Source organism: Giraffa tippelskirchi, chromosome 8, assembly GCF_054371585.1.
Source record: "Giraffa tippelskirchi isolate mGirTip1 chromosome 8, T2T-mGirTip1v1.2.pri, whole genome shotgun sequence".
In the NCBI taxonomy this organism is placed as follows: domain Eukaryota; kingdom Metazoa; phylum Chordata; class Mammalia; order Artiodactyla; family Giraffidae; genus Giraffa; species Giraffa tippelskirchi.
Window position 1 is genome coordinate 156,958,365 of NC_137282.1, and position 21,298 is coordinate 156,979,662.

A 21,298-nucleotide genomic window follows, 5' to 3' on the forward strand; every position below is an offset into this window, starting at 1 on the left:
GTTGTAGTTTTGTCACAAAACTGACTCGGGTTGCCTATATTCTTTTGCGTGACTTGAATACCACAAAAAATACCACTTTGACATGAAAAGAATCCCAGAGCCTGAAGGCAATCTTGGTTTAGCCATTTCTAAGGTAATAGAGATGTGACTGCTTGGGAGTCATGAGCTGCAGGTGCTGGAGAACAGCTGGGTTAGCGCCTCTCCATCAGCCTTCACCGCCCCCTCCCTTCCTGCTCCCCTAGTTCCCAAACACCCCGGGCTCCAGGGCCCAGGGTCCCAGTGCCGTCTGTTCCGTGTCCCCATCTTTGTGTCCGAGTCTCACCTTCCCTCCTGCACTCAGCCTGTGCGCCTCACGCCCTCAGCCAGGCTGCTGAGAACTCCCTCTGGATTCCCAGGTCCCAGCACGGACTTTTAAGGATGAGGGGAGTCAGTGTGCTGTCGGGAGTCATGTGCAAGAATGTGGGCACAGTGGGAGGACAAGAGTGGATGCATGTTCCTTGGCTCTGGGTCACAAGAAAGAGCATCAGAACCTCTCAGGGCTGGGAAATCTCAACTCTTGGTGGCCTCAAATGAGGATGTGATCATCTGTGTATAATGGAAACTCCTAGAGTCAGTAGGGGCTTCCCTGGTGGCTCAGATGGTAAAGAATCTTCCTGTCAATAGAGGAGACTAAGGTTTGATCCCTGGGTCAGAAAGATCCCCTGGAGAAGGAAATGGCAACCCACTCCAGTATTCTTGCCTGGGAAATCCCATGGACAGAGGAGTCTGTTGGGTTTCAGTTCGTGGGGCCACATAGAGTTGGACATGACTAAGCAACTAACACTTTCTCTCAGAGTCAATAGAGATTTGGGACATCACTGCCAATTATAGACATCAAAGAAGTGATAAAAAGAGAAGAGTAAATACATTACTGATATGCATAAATGATCCCTACATCATATATGTAGGATGAAATGCACTGTGAATTGTATCAGATTGAAACAGTAAAATTGATATCTATTAATGTAACTTATAGGTAAATAAACAGAACAGAATTAAACAGGAGCAAACTCCGTAGAAATACGGTTTTTTCCAGCTAACACCAGTCTTCGAGTAGGGACATTTGGCCACAGTGAAGAAACACAAATCACTGTTTTGTCTTGTCTCCTGGGGAGATGATTTTTCTGGAGGGCTTTCCTGAGGTCTGTGGTTCTCCCCCTTTTCCCTCTGTCCCCTCGGTTCCCACTCCCTCCTCTCTAACAATTTTCACGGTGGGAGTCAGTCACCCAGGAACAGTTCCAAACAGCGGACAACTTCAGAGAGCGTGAACTTTCAGTTGAAATACCAGACAGAAGCTGGGAGAACAAGTTCAGCTACAGGGAGGGTGGACAAAGAGAAAAATAGATACATTCATTTGCTACTTTCAGTAGTTGATGGAAAAATCCACATTGGAAGAAAGAGCCTATTACAAGTAAAGAAGATTGTGTGGCTGTTAGAAGGTACACTTTTACATGTATGAGACACGGATCATGCTTTATAATGTACTTACACCAATAAGACAAAAGAGGCATCTGATTCATTAATGTGACTATAACACTAATTTTAGTCCTTTATGAAACTCCTCAAAATTGATGCTTAAACAGCATGCAGCACTTTCTATTTGCAATACCATGCTAAAAACAAATATCATATATATTGACATATATACGATATTTGTTTTTAGCATATATATATATAAGAAATCTAAAACAATGGTACTGATGAGCCGATTTGTAGGGCAGGAATAGAGACATAGACATAGAGAATAGACTTTGGACACAATGAGGAAAGAGAGGATAGGACGATTTGAGAGAGTAGCGTTGAAACATATATATTACCACATGTCAAATATGTACCTAGGGGAAAGTTGCTGTATCTATCGAATTCATTTGGTTACTGAGTGCTGACTGTATTCTAGGAAGCATCGAGAACAGGGATTACTCAAGCCAGACATGGGTTCATGCCCTCATGGATCTGACGGTCTACCAGGTATGGCATGCCTGTGTCTCATCAGGGCATCGCCCAGGAGAGAATGTGAGGCTGTATCTTCAGTGACGAGTCCCGTGGCACTATGCCAGCATCTCAGATCAGAGTGTGACTTGTCCTCTTGTTGTTGTTGTCCAGTTGCTAAGTCGTGTCTGACTCTTTGTGATCCCATGGTCTGTAGCCTGCCAGGCTCCTCTGTCCATGGGATTTCCCAGGCAAGAATACTGGAGTGGGTTGCCATTTCCTTCTCTGGGGGATCTCCCCAACCCGGGGATCAAACCCATGTCTCCTGCTTTGGCAGGCAGATTCTTCACCACTGAGCCACCACGGAAACGCAACTTGCCTTCTTGGGAGGTATCAAAAAGGGTGATGGAAATCTCTCTGAGTGAGATTACATTTCTTGAGACACAAAACCATTATGGCCAGGATTATTCTTTTGTAACAGAGTTTATGTCCTCTTTGTTTCAGTTTTTAAAAAATTTGCCTGTTATGCTCTTAGGCTGCCAGGTGAAACCTGCAAGTTGGAAATTCATTGTAAACGTTAGCTTCCAAGACAGTATGGTACTGGCACAAAAACAGAAATATAGACCAATGGAACAAGATAGAAAGCCCAGAAATAAACCTATGCACCTATGGGTATCTTATTTTTGAGGCAAGAATATATAATGGGACAAAGACAGCCCTTCAATAAATGGTGCTGGGAAAACAGGACAGCTACATGTAAAAGAATGAAATTAGAACACTTCCTAACACCATACATAAAGATAAACTCAAAATGGATTAAAAACCTAAATGTAAGACCAGAAACTATAAAACTCTTAGAAGAAAACATAGGCAGAACACTCGATGACATAAATCAAAGCAAGATCCTCTATGACCCACCTCCTAGAGTAACATAAATAAAAACAGAAGTAAACAAGTGGAACCTGATTAAACTTGAAAGCTTTTGCACAGCAAAGAAAACTATAAGCAAGGTGAAAAGACAACCTTCAGAAAGGGAGAAAATAATAGCAAATGAGACAACTGACAAAGGATTAATTTCCAAAATATACAAGCAGCTCATACAACTCAATACCAGAAAAACAAACAACCCAATCACAAAGTGGGAAAAAGACCTAAACAGAATTTCTCCAAAGAAGACATACAGATGGCTGACAAACACATGAAAAGATGCTCAACATCGCTCATTATTAGAGAAATGCAAATCAAAACTACAGTGAGATATCACCACACACCAGTCAGAATAGCCCTCATCAAAAAGTCTATAAACAATAAATGCTGGAGAGGGTGTGGAGAAAAGGGAATGCTGTTGCACTGTTGGTGGGAATGTAAATTGATGCAGCCACTATGGAAGATGGTATGGAGATTCCTTAAAAAATCTGGGAATAAAACCACCATATGACCCAGCAATCCCACACTTAGGCATATACTCTGAGGAAACCAAAACTGAAAGAGACACATGTATCCCATTGTTCATTGCAGCACTATTTGCAATAGCTAGAACATGGAAGCAACCTAGATGTCCATCGACAGACGAATGGATAAAGAAGTTGTGGTACATCTACACAATGGAATATTACTCAACCATAAAAAGGAACGCATTTGAGTCAGTTTTAATGAGGTGGATGAACCTAGAACCTATTATACAGAGTGAAATGAGTCAGAAAGAGAAAGATAAATACCATATTCTAACGCATATATACAGAATCTAGAAAAATGGTACTGAAGAATTTTTTTACAGGGGAACAATGTAGACACAGACATAGAGAATAGACTTATGGACATGGGGAGAGGGGAGGGGAGGGTGAGATGTATGGAAAGAGTAAAAAAAAAAATGTTAGCTTCCTGGCTTTTTAAACATGACTAGAATTTGAAATATCAAACATGCTACTTCAGGACTTTCTATTTTCTTATAACTTTATAGGCAATTTCTGGGTTCTTTGTTTAAGATTTTTTTTTTTTTTGATGCAGATAATTTTTAAAGTCTTTATTGAATTTGTTGCAATATTATTTGTTTTATGTTTTGGTTTTTGGCCACAAAGCATGAGAGATTTTAGCTCCTCAATCAGGAATTGAATCCCCAACCCCTGTACTAGAAGATGAAGGCCCTACACTGGGCCTCCAAGGAAGTCCTGTGCAAGGTCTGCTGTTTTCAATCACTTATTTACCTACTCAACAAGTAACTCTGACCCTAGACATGTGCCACACCTGGTGCTGAGTATTCAGGGCATAGAGGTGAACAGGACATACCAGGTAACAAGGCCACGTACAAATAGATACAGAATTAAAATCACAGTGAGGGGACATATGTATACTTATGGCTGATTCACTTGGTTTTATGGCAGAAGCCAACACAATATTATAAAGCTATTTTCCTCCAGTTAAAAATAAATTAAAAAAAAAGTTATAGCTGGCTCACCTTTTAAAGAGGCCTAAAGAAATCCCATGGACAGAGGAGCCTGGTAGGCTACAGCCCACAGGGTTGCAAAGTGTGGGACACGGCTTAGGGACTAAACAATAACAAAGAAACGACCTCTAGCAAAAATGACAATATCCATGCCCCAAACTGCGTTGCAAAACGAGTCCATTCAGGGAGCTGCTGCCTCTGTCAAGGTGAGAGTCACATCTCCTCCTCCAGGTCCCCTGCCAGCAGATAACTCCTCCACCCACCTCTCTCTGCTTATGCAACAGCATGGGAAAACCACCTCTGTATATCTGATATGCAGAATCTCATCTACATTTAGAACCCAGTTCCCAGGAGCCTGGGAAAGGTAGTTTCAGTCTCAGGCCTTGCCTTCCAGGAGGAAGTTGGAACACCCATTGAGGAACCCTCCCCTCAGTCAGCCACAGTCACCGAGGACAGAGCAGGGAGGTGTCACAAGACATAGCGCGCGAGATCTGCTTTAGATTGGGTGAGAAAGCAAAGCTGTTATGCAGAAGCTGCCTTAAAGCTTAAAGCTGTATGTATGTAGAGGAAGGAAAAGGGCACAGTCAGTGCGTGCAAAGGCCCTGTGGCAGAAATTTGGCCAGGACAGAAAACAAGGAAGGAAAGGAAAATGTGAGCTGGGAACATAGAACAAAGTCTGAGAGTCCTTGGAAAGGCGGAGGGGTGACGTGCAGAGCCTGGTGGGTCCACATAGGGACTCTGGACATTACTCCACCTGCAATGGAAACCCTCCAAGGGGCCTAAAAAGGAGAGTTGGGATTGTATATTTCATTACTACATGGCATAATATGTTGTGATTTATTATCAATACTCTCTGCTGCAAGAAATAAAATATCTGACTAAAAGGGGCTTAGACAAGTTCATCTTTCCTACCTAACGAGAAGCCTAGAGACAGGCATTTCCAAGATTGGTTTCATTGCTCAGCAATGTCCAGGCTTCGGCTTTGGGCCAGAGTCTTCATGATCTTGGGGCTGTTTCCACATGATCACAAGACAGTGGCTGCAGTTTCAGGCATCATAAGCATTCCCCATGGAAAGAAAAAAAAAGGACAAGCATAAATCTCTCTTTGGAAATTAAGAAAAGCAAGATATCTTCCTGAAACATTCAAGTGCCTTTGGCCAGAATCAGGTGCCATTGATCTGCTGAGCTGCAAAAGACACCGGGAAAATGGCTCTCTGCCACTGTCAGATTCTACGGTGGGAGGAAACCTCTGCCAAGAAAGGGGAAGGATGGAGTGGTTTTGATGGGGGGCTGCAGCGAGTGCCAGAGCTGGATTTTTATTACAACAGTACTCTCCATACATGCCCATGTCACCCACAGGGGATGACCATCTCAAGGTTAGGGATGACCAAGAAAAAAGTGGTGGTAGCCTAGACTCACCTAGGGGAGCATGTGTGTGTGCTCAATTGGGTCCGACTCTTTGACCCCCATGGGCTGTAGCCCACCATGCTCCTCTGTCCATAGGATTTTCCAGGCAAAAATACTGGAGTGGGTTGCCATTTCTTTCTTCAGGGGATCTTCCCCACACAGGGATCGAACCTGTGTCTCTCGTATCTCCTGCATTGCAGGCAGATGCTTTACCACTGTGCCACCAGGGAAGCTCCTCACCTAGCTAGAGAAGGGCATGAAATGGGATGGTTGAAATAAATCCACACTTGTATAAATCGATCATTTTCATGTGTAATTGTGCTACTTAGAAACTTTGTTCATAAATGCATCCATGGGACTTCCCTGGTGGCCCAGTGGATAAAAATCTGCCTGCCAATGCAGGGAACATGGGTTCCATCCCTGGTCCGGGAAGATTCCACAAGCCGCAGAGCAACTACGCCTGAGGGCCACAACTACTGAAGCCCGCTTGCCCTAGGTAGAGCCCATGCTCCACCACAAGAGAAACCACTGCAATAAGAAGCCTGAACCCACAACTAGAGAGCAGCCCCCACCTACTGCAACTACAGAAAGCCCTCACGCAGCAAAGAAGACCCAGTACAACCAAAAACAAAGAAATAAATAATTTTTAAAAAAGAACAGTGGCATTAAAAATAAATAAATGTATCCATAAACATATTGGTAGGTGAGGCAAATCAGTGACGTGGTACTTGCAATACACTATTCTGGGCAGGAGCCTTAGGGTGGGGCAAGGCCAGCCTGACTTGCGCTCTGTGTCTACCTGGGGGTGTGCAGATGATGCCCCTTAGTCTACTGCACGGCTGTCTGACCACTTGCACGCTTATGTGTGCTGGTTGTCCTCCCCCCTCTATATGCCAGGACGCCAGGGTGGGAGGATCCTACCCGGACGATTGTACGTTTTGCAGTTGGTCTTATGAAAAATGGATCTTCTCTTTCTCAATCCAGGAACAGCATTTTAATCTCCTCATCTAACCCCATTCTTTCATCATCTCAGAACCTCCATTCTTTCAAATATCTCAGTTCCCAATTTCTCCCTCCCCCACGGGAGAGGGAGCAAAGTCATACTTTCCAGTTGTTGTTTGCACAAGAGAAACGCAGGCAGGCGCACCCCCAGATAGATGCTCTTTTCTGTTTATTTCTCCTGCTTATTGGAAATATGCTAATGACCCTGCCAGACCTCAAGGCAATGACAAATCTGGAAGGCTACACTCTTGCCCACTGAGATGGAATGGGGACGAGTCATCTGCCTCTTTTGTTCTCATCACAGACTTCGCCTAATGTATTCCCAACGCCCTCGACCAAATCCCTGCCAGGGCTGCTCTCCATCTGGGAAAGCAGGGTTTACAGCAGTCTCCACATCTGACTGTTTTGTGACTCCAATTGCAAGAGGGGCTTATTGTTAAGTAGAATAGACTCCACGTCAGAAATTTGTTTGTGAAATGTCCAGTGGAAGGTGTAGAGAAAAGGCAAGAAGCAGAGGGATTGATGAGCAGAGAGGAGAATTTCTACAAAACGCTTCAGCTAAATGAGAGATCAATTCATGAGAATATCATGCTATGTCTTTAATGTTGCAAAGTAAGTGTTAGCCCTTCTGCTTGCTTTCTGGTTGCTGCACTGAGATTTGGAGCTTTAATGCTCAAAACTTAAACCTGATGCCCCTCTCTCCCGCCCGCCCCCGCCCCTCCTACCCCCACCACCATCCTGCCTCTGTAATTCTAGAGGCTGATGTGAATGGTGAAACAGGGGTAAGAAAAACAAATGAGAAACAGGAAGAGAGGTGAATACAGAAGGGAAAATAAAAGGACTTTGTCAAAGAATATAGTCAATGTGCGAGGATATTTAAACTTAAAATGGAAAATTAAACAACATTGTGTAGAGGGAAATACAAGTGAGAGAAAAAAGACATGAGCAGGAAAGACCGGCACAAAGCTCTGACAGTGTTTGTCTGCGGTTACGGAGGGCTACATAGTGGGGTTCCGTGCTATTGGTAATGTTTTATAGCTTCACCTGGTGGTAAAAATAAAGAGTGTTGTATTTTATTCATCCCTGGAGTAGGCAATGGCAACCCACTTCAGTATTCTTTCCTGGGAAATCCCATGCACAGAGGAGTCTGGTGGACTACAGTCCAGGGATTGCAAAATTTCGGACACGACTGAGCGACTAAGCACGTATGCACATTTTCTTCATATTATATATATATGGGTAGTATTTACCAACTTTAAATATTACACATAGAGTATGTATACAATACATATTTGTTTATATACATACATAAAGCTTATAAATATAATATATGTACAGTTTGTTTTTGACATTCAAATCCCGATATATTGTTGCATTACAGAAATATACTTTCTCAAATAGAAACGAGGCTGGTGAAGGTACAAAGGGGATAAGGGGATGATGGAGGCACAGTACCCATCAACTGTGATTGTTCCATCACGTGAATATGTCACAGCTTATTTAGCTCAACTATTACTCCAAGAATTTAAGCTATTTCTTTATTTTTTGGTTATAAATATCAGAGCAACGAAAATTGTATTTCCTCCGATAGTTTACCTAGGAGTACTTCCTAGAGGCAAATTATGAAATCAAGAATATAAACATTTTCATGAAAGAATTCAAAATGCCCTTTGACTATCAAATACAACATATGCTCTTTGGTTTGTTGTTTAGTTGCTAAGTCATGTCCGACTCCTTCATGTCCCCATGGACTCTAGCCTGCCAGGCTCCTCGGTCCACGGGATTTCCCAGGCAGGAATCCTGGAGTGGGTAGTCGTTTCCTACCGTTTCCAGGGGATCTTCCCGACCCAGGGATTGAACCCGTATCTCTTGTGTCTCCTACATTGGCAAGTGGGTTCTTTACCACTGAGCCTCCTGGGAAGCCTGTGCTCTGTGGTAGGTGATTCTTTTCTATGTGCCTCCTCCCCTGCCCCCAGCCCTGACCGAAGATGGACCCGGTCCCATTCTGCTCTGCTTTATGTCCTGGCAAGTTCACTGGCAAGACCTTGATAACGTTGCTGAGCCTTTTTGTATAAACAAAATGTTTCCATGGTCTATTTTAAAAGAATAATGAAACATGATAAAAGAAAAGGAAGGCCGATGGATTCACAATATCTCCTCTCCTGAGTTCTGGTGTTTTGCCACTTATTAGCTGTATGTGACCTTGAGTGAGTTACTTAACCTCTCTGTGCCTCAGTTTACTCATCTGAAGAAAGGAGATAGATGTGCCTACTTCTTAAAGTGGTTTAGGAGGATTAAGAGAGAAAATACATATGTATAGGTGCTTAGACAAATAGCTGGCCCCTGGCAAGCATGATATAAATGTTAGTTGTCATTGTTATCGTTATCATCTTTTTCTGGGAAATCACTCAAAAGATTGGGAGATATTAGGTGATTCAAAGCACTCATCTGAGTTAATGGAATGAGTAAATCAAGAACTAGAAAAAATTAATTGCTACTGTCTTGCTTCTTCTATTGAAATATTAATATTAATGGAGCATTGATTTAATCATTATGGACTTTCCTTCTTATAGGGAATTGAAAACTTCTTCAGAAGCCAAAAGAAACTAGGCTCTTTATTATTATTACTGGGGGGAAGTAATGGCTTCAGGGTCTTCCCTGGTGACTCAGCAGTAAAGAATCTGCCTGCAATGCAGGAGACTCTGGTTTGATCCCTGGGTCAGGATGATCCCCTGGAGGAGGGCATGGCAACCCACTCCAGTATTCTCACCTAGAGAATCCCATGGTCAAAGGAGTCTGGCGGGCTGCAGTCCATAGGGTCGTACAGAGTCGGACACATCGTAGTGACTAACCCTTTGGTGCAGTTAAATCCATCCTCAGCGGGTGCACTATGTCTCCATGTGCACGCTACGGAAACCGTTAGTGGGAATTAAGACCTCAGGCTAAGATGAAACCACACAACCAGCAATTAAAATGAGGCGACCCACAAGGCCATCCACCCAGGTGCTTGGCGACCTCTACCCATCAAGGATGATTTGTCTTACTTAAAAAGTCAGCTGAATCAGAACAGATTTTTTTAATGCTTCTGAAACTTTGCTGTGACAATTTTTCCATGGGATCCAATTTCCTCAGGTTTTATTTGATCAGTGTTGGCAACCCCCTAGGTTTATTAACAGGTGGTGTTGCCGGGTTAATTACAGGAGGCAATGCGTGCGTGTCAGAGACCTAGGTGAGCGCTTCAGCGTGCAGCCACCTTAGATTGTCAATGATTTGCTACAGCTTCTCAGCCAGCTGTTGGGCAAAGGGTTTGGACAGCAGTGAAGCTGGCTGCAGGGGCTTCCCAGGCGGTGCAGTGGTGAAGAATCCGCCTGCCAGTGCAGGAGACTCAGGAGACACGGGTTCAATCCCTGGGTAGGAAAGAGTCCCTGGAGAAAGAAATGGCAACCCACTCCAGAATTCTTGCCTGGGAAATTCCATGGACAGAGGAGCAGGGAGGGCTACAGTACCTGGGGTCACAAAAAAGTTGGACATGACTTAACAAGAAACTAAATAACAGCAACAACAAAACACAACATATTAGTGTCCTGCACGTGCTGTGTCGCTTCAGTCAAGTCCGAGTTTTTGCGACCCCCTGGCCTAACTGACCAAGGCAGTAGGTCAAAACTGCCATGCAAAATCTTTTAAAGAATTCTTTTAAATGATTTAATTATATTATTACTTAATATATGTCATATTTATTATTTAATATATTTAATAATATTTAGCATTGTATTTAATAAATTGGTAGTTTACAAATACTAATTTATAGAATCCTCATAACAACCCTAGGGGGTCGGTAAAGTTATCACACAGAAGGCACACAAAAGTAACTCACCCTCTGTCACACAACTAGCAAGAGGGATGATCCAACATGGGCAGCTTGACCTCAGACCTAAGGACTTAACCACTGTATGATGCAGGAGGTCCTATCCTACTTGCCTTTGCTAAAAATCTTTTCCTAGCTTTCCATCTGAGTCAGAGGGAAAGTCAAGTTCCTCATCAAGGCCTCTAGGACTTCAGGAGGTCTCACTCCTGCCTGCTTTGTGACCTCATTTCCCATCATCCCCTCAACCTCTCTGCTCAGGCTGAACTGCCGTTCTCAACACCCAACCACTCTCTGACTCTTTGCCTTTGCCCTTCTCTTGAGTTTTATGCATGTGACTGCATGCAAATTATCCCTCAGGGAAGAATCGTTAGCATATAAAAGTGCTAACCTGTGAACTGACTTCCGGCCCCACTAATGGGTTACAACCTTCAGTGTGATAAGCATTAGCTCCAGGGACTTGCAGGGTTGGGAATATGAGCACAAGGGTCTAATTTAATCCTCCCTGTCTTGGAGAATTCCTCTTTCTACAATTTTATAGAAATTTTTAGAGAGGAACTGAATGAAAATTTCAAAGGTGACTCTTCTCCCTTTTACTCATTTAGCATTACTGGACACCTACAGTCAGCGTGGTCAGCATTGAAGAGGCAGAAGCAACTTGGCTGTCAACAAGGTTCCTAGACCCCTTTTCCCTTTGGTTTCCGCAAGACTTGCTCCAGTCTGTTCCAAGGCAACCGTGTCTCCACCGGCCACTCTCTACGCACCTTACATTGTGTTTTTCTTCCTGTCGTTCATTATGTGATATGTGATATACGTTTACTGATTGATCGTTTATATATTGCTTCTCTCTCCCACGCCCAGAGCTTCATGAGGACAATCTTTGGTGTTTATCTACTGCTGTAATCCCAGAGTTTAGTGGGTAACAGGGGCGTGGTAAATATTTGTGAATGGAGAAATGAAGCAATGAACTAGGTGGCTTTGACTGGGCCTGATCAGGCTGAATAAACAATCACTGCCATGTTTAAAGTGCAGAAACTGAATGTATTCAAAGTGGCACAGAAGTGGACTCAAAATAAATTCCTTTGGCCAGGGAACTTTTTTTTTTCCTTAAATTTAGGAGGATGTCTGTTGCTGAACAGAGAAGGCACTGGCAACCCACTCCAGCACTCTTGCCTGGAAAATCCCATGGACGGAGGAGCCTGGTAGTCTGTGGTCCATGGGGTCGCTAAGAGTCGGACACGACTGAGTGACTTCACTTTCGCTTTTCACTTTCATGCATTGGAGAAGGCAATGGCACCCCACTCCAGTGTTCTTGCCTGGAGAATCCCAGGGACGGGGGAGCCTGGTGGGCTGCCGTCTATGCCGTCGCACAGAGTTGGACAAGACTGAAGCGACTTAGCAGCAGCAGCAGTGGCAGCTGTTGCTGAAGGGCTTTCCATGTGGCGCTAGTGGTAAAGAACCCGCCTGTCAATGCAGGAGACATAAGAGACACAAGTTTGATCCTTGGCTTGGGAAGATCCCCTGGAGGAGGGCATGGCAACCCACTCCAGTATTCTTACCTGGAGAATCCCATGGACAGAAACCTGGAGGGCTATTGTCCCTGAAGCCGCAAAGAGTCAGATACGCTGTTGATGAAATCCACCAGCATGAGGCTCTGCAAACTTTTCTTGGTCACAGTACCTGGGAGAGACTCGGAAAGGAACAGGGAGTGGGGAGAAAGGACAGAACAGGGTGGGGAGGGAGGCAAGGACCACAGAGGAGGAAGAAAGGGAAGGGAGCGAGTTTGAACACCCACCGTGAACAGAGCAGTGCAGCAAGCAGGTGGCGACAAAGACGGAAACCTGGGGGCCCGTGAGAAACCCGATGTCTAATAGCCTGGAATGCGTCCTTGTCCCCAACAGTACAAAACGACAAGGCCTCCTTACTTTTTGGTCGGACGAGCTCTCTCGGTAGTTCTGTTCTTTGTTCTCATTTGCGAAGAGAAAGGATTTTCTCTGAACCCCTGAACATCCCTTGTCCAATAATAGCAAGATGAGCAGTGAAGCTTCAAGATGCGAGGTCACCTTCAGATGCATTTTCTGTCCTCAGGACACATCGCTCAGCCCCACGTCAGTTCATTTGCTCATTGGCGTGCAGATGTCCAGATAAATTATTTTTCGAAGGGCTTTAAGGTCTCCTCCTATTTTTCTCAGCAAAGGAAGCAATAGCTTGCTAGTGACTCTGTGTGCCTGTGTCATTGCTATAATAATAAATGGCCACACTGAAAGGTTAGCAGAGGCTCGATTACCCCACAGGATACATGTTGATTGTAATTACAAAGGTTTCTAAGAACAATAAGCCCAGCCCAGGTCCTAGTGTCCATGATGAGTGAAAACTCGGCTGGCTGCTACTCTTCACTGGCCTGAAACAAGGACCATGTTCGATGGGTGATGGTGCTGCAGCCTCCTTCCTCAAGCTGACCCCAGCATCCCTCCTGTGGAATGTCCTTATCAGCATTCAAAGTCACCACATTCCAAACCGATCTTTCCAACACAGGGCGTGTGAAGCGATGCTACTATATAAGGTCATTTCCAGCTGCCAAAGTGGTGCCTTCAGTGACAAAGCTTCATGTGTCACACCATCCTCCCCAAAAATCAAGGGCAAGAGGGGGAGACTTCTTCTTGGATGAGATATTTTGGGAGCTGGACAGCAAAATGCAGAAATGTGCTGCAATTAGAAATGTCTGACATCAATGTAAATTTGACGTGCAAACACATATGCCCTGTTTTGGAATCTAGAAAGTCAAATCTTCGGGGGATCACAGTTCACAACTGCGCGATCTGTACTTACATTCATTATAGATTAGAAGCGGTGCACCTGTGATTACTTCATTTGCAGAAAATTGATGGAGGAGAGAGCTCTGATTTCCAGGTACTTTCCTATTAACTATAACTTGTCTGACGCTTAACTCAAGGTTCACACTGTAGATGATGGATCGTGGGAGACAGAGAGATCGGCATCTGTCATATTTGGTAAAAGTGGTGGAGGAATACACTCACCTTCTTTGGAATGTGTTTTTAAACTTAATATTTCAATGAATTTGCATATTCCAGGTAAGTACCAACTCTCTTATATTCAACCAGCATTTATCTGTAACATACTCTGCTGACATAAAATGTTTGGAAAGAAACAGAAAGTTCAGGAAGGGGAGAAATGATCCAGAAATATCCTAAGTCAATTATGAGAGGGGATAGAATTAAAAATGGACAATACCTAGAACTGTCAATAAGTTTGCTTCTTCAAACTTTCTCTTTCAGCCCTTTCCTTTCAGTACTAAAAAAACATCTTCCAGAGGCTCCATTTTAATAAAACTAAACAAGACAATAGAAAATGAAAGTGCTAGTTACTCAGTTGTTTCTGACTCTTTGCAACCCCGTGGACTGTAGTTGGCCAAGCTCCTCTGTCCATGGGATTTCTCCAGGCAAGAACACTGGAGTAGGTAGTCATTTCCTTCTCCAGGGGATCTTCCTGACCAAGGATTGAACCCAAGTATCCTGCATTGCAGGCAGATTCTTCACCATGTGAGTCACCGGGGAAGCCCTAAACAATACAATAGACAATAGAGACCAGCCACAAATCTTTCCCTCACATCCATCCTCAGAGAATGTCTAACCTGACCACTCTCTACCTGGGTGATGTCATCAAAACCCAGGGTTCCAGCCATGATGTACACACAGGCCGTGTCCGTTTACATCATGCTCTCTAGCCTAGGCCAGTCTTCTGGAGCAGCAGATCCTTTAAGACAACCGTCCAATATGCTTCCCAGCACCACTCCTCATGTTTCACAAATGTCTCAAACTCAATGTTTCCAACACCAAAGCCGTTGTTGTTGTTCAGTCACCCAATCATGTCTGACTCTTTGTGACCCCATGGATTGCAGCACCCAGGCCTCCCTGACCCTCACCATCTCCCAAAGTTTGCTCAAGTTCATGTCCATTGCTTTGGTGATGCCCAGCCATGTCATCCTCTGATGCCTTCTTCTCCTCCTGCCCTCAATCTTTCCCAGCATCATGGACTTTTCCAATGAGCTTCAGTTTCAGCATCAGCCCTTTCAACAAGTATTCAGGGTTGATTTCCCTTAAGATTGATTGGTTTGATCTCCTTGCTGTTCAAGGGACTTTCAGGAGTCTTCTCCAGCACCACAGTTCAAAGGCATCAATTCTTTGGCGTTCTGCCTTCTTTACAGTTGAGCTCTCACAACCGTACGTGACCACTGGGAAGACCATAGCCTTGACTATACAGACCTTTGTTGGCAGAGTAACATCTCTGCTTTTTCAACACACCATCTAGGTTTGTCATTGCTTTCCTGCCAAGTAGCAATCATCTTCTGATTTCATGACTGCAGTCACCATCCACAGTGATTTGAGAGCCCAAGAAGAGGAAATCTGTCACCACTTCCACCTTTTCCCTTTTGATTTCTGATGAAGTAATGGGGCTGGATGCCATGATTTTAGTTTCTTTAATATGTAGTTTTAGGCCGGCTCTTTAATTTTCTTCCTTTACCAAAGCTGTTATCATTCCCCAGAACTGACCCTTCTCCTGTATTCTCTGTATATGATAAACTTGTCCAACCAACTTGGCCACGCCAGAAATCAAGGTTCACTTAAGCCTCTTCCCTCTTCTTCATCCCCACAGATAAAATTTCATGAAGTTCTTTTACCTCCTACATCACTCTCCAATCCATCCTTTCTTTCAGTATCCCATTCAGATCCCCCCCGCCCCACTTTGTTTACGTTACTTCCCAACCCATAACAGTCCTTCTTTCCTTTTGCCTTTTTCCTGCTGTCTTAACCTCCCATGGCTGCCAGGAGTTGTCTCTTCAATATGCAAATCAGATCCTAGCCTAAAACTCTCCCTTGACTCCCCACAGCATTATGACATAGAGGTTAAAGCCTTCTAGAACCCCAAGTCAACCTACCTTTCTCACCCACTTTTCTACACATCCCTTCTGCTCTGTACCCTCTGTGCACCAAACAGAATGCAGTTCCCAAAGCTTTACCTCCTCACATCTTCTTGCCTTCATTCACACTGACACTTCTGCCTGGAACACCCATCTCCCTTTTACTCACACAGCCCACTGGTGCTTGTTCTAAACACTTACCATGTACAACTCTCATATCTAGACGATTTAGGTCTTCTTTCTTTGAGCACTCACAGCATCGCCTATAGGCTTCCACTAGCATCTAGCATCTATGACCCTGAATTGAAATTGATTTACTCACTAGCTCCATCTCCCCAAACTTAGCATTTTTGAGGACTAGGAATGTGTCTTTATATATTTTTATCCCTTGTCCTTAGCTCTATTCCTGGCATAAAATAAGAGCCTAATAAATCTTATTTAAATGAAATAATTGCCTTTCTTGTCAACTCCCAGTGCAGTATTAAGCTAAATAAATCTTAATGAAATGAAATAAGTGGATCGTGACACTCAGAGCAGTTTGAAGTTAAGTAAAACACTGAGATACTTTCACCAGGAACCTGGGAAGCAGTTTCCACCACTGATCCCCTATCTCCACCAGGGCAATGCATCGGAAACAGAAAAAGCCATTCAGAGCTGTGATGGGGGTAGTGAATTGGTGAAGGAGAAGGAGGAGATGAAGGAATGATTTGGAGCAGGGAGCTGTGTTGATGTGAAAGCAACTAACCCCAGGATCAGTCTCACCTCAGTTCCCTTTAGCAGGAAGAATAACAGAGTAGCAAGATGGGGCTTCTCTGGTAGTTCAGACCGTAAAGAATCTGCTTGCAATGCAGGAGACCTGGGTTCGATCCCTGGGTCAGCAAGATCCTTTGGAGAAAGGAATGGCTACCCGTTCCAGTATTCTGGCCTGGGGAATCCTATGGACAGAGGAGCCTGGTGGGCTACAGTCCAAGGGGTCACAAAGAGTCAAACGTGACTGAGCAACTAAGCACACACAAAGGTGTTCGAAAGCGCTGTGATACGGAGAACAGGGCCAGTGGCTGTAGAGAGCATGAGTGCTTACCATGGAGAAGACCTGGTTTACGCCCGAGAGTCCTTTTCATGGTAATGATCGAAATGAGGAGATTACCATTGTGCTGATTCTTTCTTGAGGGCAAAAGAGTGAAAGTTTTCATTTAATGTAGGCATAAACGTACAAGGATTAAATGCCTAAATATAACACATTGAGGTCACTTGTTTTACGGGAGGAAGAAGGAGTAGAAAAAGCAGAAGTGTAAATGGGAAGATATCGGTTCAAGTGTAGGAATTAACAGAGAATCATGTGACCGCATGGGAATGGAATTACTTCCTCGAAGTCGCTGACATTTTTTAACACACAAAAAAGGTCAGGAACAGAGCTCTATTCCACATGACTTCCTGTTCATTTCACATCATCTCATTAATTCACACTACTGGGATCTGTGGTTTCACACACTACTGATTGGTCTGAATGTCATAATCCAGTGTTAGTTGCACGACTATTATAAGTGACCTTATCAAATGCCCAGCTGAAGTCTGATTGCTTGTTTTTTTATGGCAGTGAACTATACCATTCTGCAATGGCAAATGCATGGTTATTTAGATAGTGCTCTGAACCTCTGGGTCACCCGGAATAGCTACGGAATTCCACTGTTGGTGGTGGTGGTTTAGTCACTAAGTCATGTTCAACGCTCGCAACCCCATGGACTGTAGCTTGCCAGGCTCCTCTGTCCATGGGATTCTCTAGGCAAGAATACTGGAGTGGGCTGTCATTTCCTTCTCTAGGGGATCTTCCTGACCCAGGAATTGAACCGGGGTCTCCTGCCTTTCAGGCAGATTCTTTACCCACTGAGCTATGAAGGAATTCTAGGAGGTTCCACTAGGAACTTCTTTATATATTCAGATTTAGGATAAGGGTTTCTCTGCTTAAAAAGAATAGTATGCAAACCTATGGCATCAATGAATTTAGCAATTTGATAAAAACTTAGAAGTCAAATGCATGCCTGCTCAGTCACTTCAGACTCTTTGGAACACTAAGGACTGTAGCCCGCCATGCTGCTCTGTCCATGAGATTTCCCAGGCAAGAATCCTGGAGTGGGTTGCTATTTCCCCCTCCAGAGAGGATCTTCCCGACCCAGGAATTGAACATACGTCTCCTGCGTCTCATGAATTGCGGGCAGATTCTTTACTGCTGAGCCACCGAGGAAGCCCAGAAGCCAAATAGGAGCTGCATAATTCTATCTTCTCTCTCCCTCATATTTTCCTAGCTTACCTAGGCAGTGGACATATTTTCCTAGCTTACCTAGGCAGTGCAAACTAGCCCTTTGGCTTCTTCTAGCTCATTCTATGTAACAGTCCTAACTATAGTGATTATGCTCCTGTTTGTCTCTTGTAGTAGGTCCTTTAAAATCTGAATATATGAATAAATACCTAAGCTCTTTAGAGCCCTCCTGGCTGGCCATATTGGTTTCCGCAATGCCACTGTCTTTACTGCATTTAATTACAGGATGCAGCCTATCTCTCTCTCTGTCTCTGTCTCTGTATGTGTGTCTGTCTCTCTCTCTCGTCATATATCCTATTATGTCTCTGGCCAAAGCACTGAAATTTAATAATGGTTGTCCTAAAATCTAAGATCATAATGATTCTTTAGACCTGTACTGGCCAATGTTAGCCATATATGCAATTATAAATTTTCCAGAGGTCACGTTTAAAACAGCAAAATGAAACAGGTAAAATTAATGTTAATAGCATGTTTTGTTAATATATTATATTTATATTATTATATAGTATATTTAAAATATATAAAAACTGAATATATTCCCAATATTAGCATTCAACATGTAATCTATAAAAAAATTATTGCAATATTTTCCATTCTTTTTTGGTGGTACAAAACCATAAAAATGTATGTTATACTTAGAGCATATTTTGGCCCAGACCAGTCTTGTTTTAAATGTTCAATAACCACATGCCCTACTGGCTACCATGGGCTTCCCTTGTGGCTCAGCTGGTAAAGAATCTGCCTGCAATGCAGGAGACCTGGGTTTGATCCCTGGGTTGGGAAGATCCCCTGGAGAAGGGAACGGCTACCCACTCCAGTATTCTGGCCTGGAGAATTCCATGGACTATATAGTCCATGGGGTCGCAAAGAGTCAGACACGACTGAACGACTTTCACTTTCACTGGCTTCCATGTTGCCCAGCTCGGGTAGACTGTTAGGCTATTCATGCTGTTCTACTACATGTACTATTTATTATTTCCTTTTAATATTAGATTAATTTCCTTAAACTAATGCATTTAGTTTGTAAAAACTTTAACAAAGGATTAAAATCCCTTAAGATCTAAAACTGAGCCAATGTCAAGTAGTTTTTTTACTGTGAGCTCATTTTCTGACTGTTGCTTCCGCTTTTCCTCATAACCTGACTATTGATGCACCCGACAACATCATCTGAGATCATCTTCACCTTAGTAGGGGGTCACTTATCATTCCTGCCTCTGTTCTCATCTTGGCCCTTTATTCCTTTTCATCTGCAGTGCCATAGCTTGTCATTAAAAAAGAAAATTAGATTAATCTAGCCTTAAAAGTTATCAGGTAAACAAATGGGAAAATGTTTGATCTCAATAACAAGCAAATAAATGAAAAATAAAAGAACAATTGCAAGATATTTGCCTATTAAATTAGAAATTTATTTTTCAATGACAATGCCCAGTGAGAATAAAACTGAGTGAAATGTTTCTCACACAGGATTGGTGATATTGTCACATCCTTTGAAGGAAAACCATTTGACAATGTAAGTCAATGACTTAAAAAAACATTCATTTTATTTGATCCTGTAATCATCCTTCAGAAATCTGTCCTGTAGAAATTGTCAGAGATAATTGATGATGGTATTCACATGGAATGTTTACTTCAGAGTTATTTATAAAAGCAAAATGTGAAAACAATCTCGGTCTACAAAATAGGAAATGGGATAAATAAATTACACTATATTCATTAGGCAGCCTATGATTATGAAGCTGTCAGCAATAAAAATGAAAGTATAAAATGTCAAGCGAAAAACACAAAATGAAATTTTATATGCCTTTTAATATATATTTAAAATATGTATTTTAATATGCAATATCTATAACCTTATTATGTAATATGATTGATATTAATATCTTTCTGCAACTCAAGGACAGATACTAGAAAATAATATCCCCAATTGAAACCAATGGTTCTATTTGGGCAATAGGATGTAGACAATATTTTTTACTGCACTGTGTTCTATGTTTTAAGAGAAAAGGGTGCAATTTATTTAAATAAATAGATTTGTCAATTTTAGGAGTCATTTGTATGATGTTCAGTGTTGCCGGAACATATTCAGTCAGTTTTCAGTTGCCCAAGGACCTGGATCCTGATCTTAATGAGCTATGAGACTGGAGCATACCTCTCTAAAGCTTTCTTATCTATAAGATAAGAACACACCTGGCCTCAGCTTTATTATCTATAAAACAAGGAACGTGACATTGACATTGTAAACTTCCCTGGTCTAAAACTGTATAATTTTACAAAAGCAAGGGCCAAAATGATCTCTATTGTGTTTTTATAATGAGATACTATTATCAGTTCTGTCGCTCAGTCTTGTCCGACACTTTGCAACCCCATGGGCTGCAGCACCCCAGGCTTCCCTGTCTATCACCAACTCCCGGAGATTGCTCAAACTCATGTCCATCGAGTTGGTGATGCCATCCAACTATCTCATCCTCTGTCGTCCCCTTCTCCTCCTGCCCTCAATCTTTCCTTGCATCAGGGTCTTTTTCAACGAGTCAGTTCTTCGCATCAGGTGGCCAAAGTATTGGAGCTTCAGCTTCAGCATCAGTCCTTCCAATGAATATTCAGGACTAATTTCCTTTAGGATGAACTGGTTGGATCTCCTTGCAGTCCAAGGGACTCTCAAGAGTCTTCTCCAACACATCAAAAGCATCAGTTCTTCAGTACTCACTTTTCTTTATAGTCCAACTCTCACATCCATGTATGACTACTGAAAAAACCATAGCTTTGACTAGATGGAACTTTTTTGGCAAAGTAATGTCTCTGCTTTTTAATATGTTGTCTAGGTTGGTCATAGCTTTTCTTCCAAGGAGCTTCTTTTAATTTCACGGCTGCATGAAATTTAAATTTGAAAATTTTAATTTAAGATTGAAAATTAAATCTTTTAATTTTAAATTTATTAAAGCAGTTTATGATATTAGAATCATTATATCATTGACATTGGTCCTACTAAAATTCCAGCTCTGTAGTTACACTATGTGTGGACTTTGGCAAAAATAATAAAAAGGTGTTAAATGTCAACTTCCCTGCAAATTTTATTATTTCCTGTATGGATTGGGCTACAATGGAAGATATTTCAACACATTGATGTAGATGAAATAACAGGCCCCCTTCACAAATGTGTTTCCTCTATATTTTACCTGTTATCTGGGGCTTCCCAGGTGGCTCAGTGGTAAAGAATTTGCCCTGCCCTACAGGAGATGCTGGTTTCGATCTCTAGGTCGGGAAGATCCCCTGGAGAAGGGAATGGCAACCCATTCCAGTATTTTTGCCTGGAAAATCCCATGGACAAAGGAGCCTGGCGAACTACAGTCCATGGGGTCACAG

General features: G+C 42.9%; 1 long non-coding RNA gene across 1 annotated transcript; it reads right to left on the reverse strand.

Moving 5' to 3' along the window:
• Positions 1–5,216: 5,216 nt before the first annotated feature.
• On the reverse strand, positions 5,217–10,852 carry LOC145518817 (uncharacterized). The gene is made up of 2 exons (XR_014063317.1): positions 10,695–10,852; positions 5,217–5,449 (listed from the first exon to the last, which is right to left on the reverse strand). It is a non-coding gene; the product is annotated as an uncharacterized LOC145518817 (long non-coding RNA).
• Between the last annotated feature and the right edge of the window lie 10,446 nt (positions 10,853–21,298).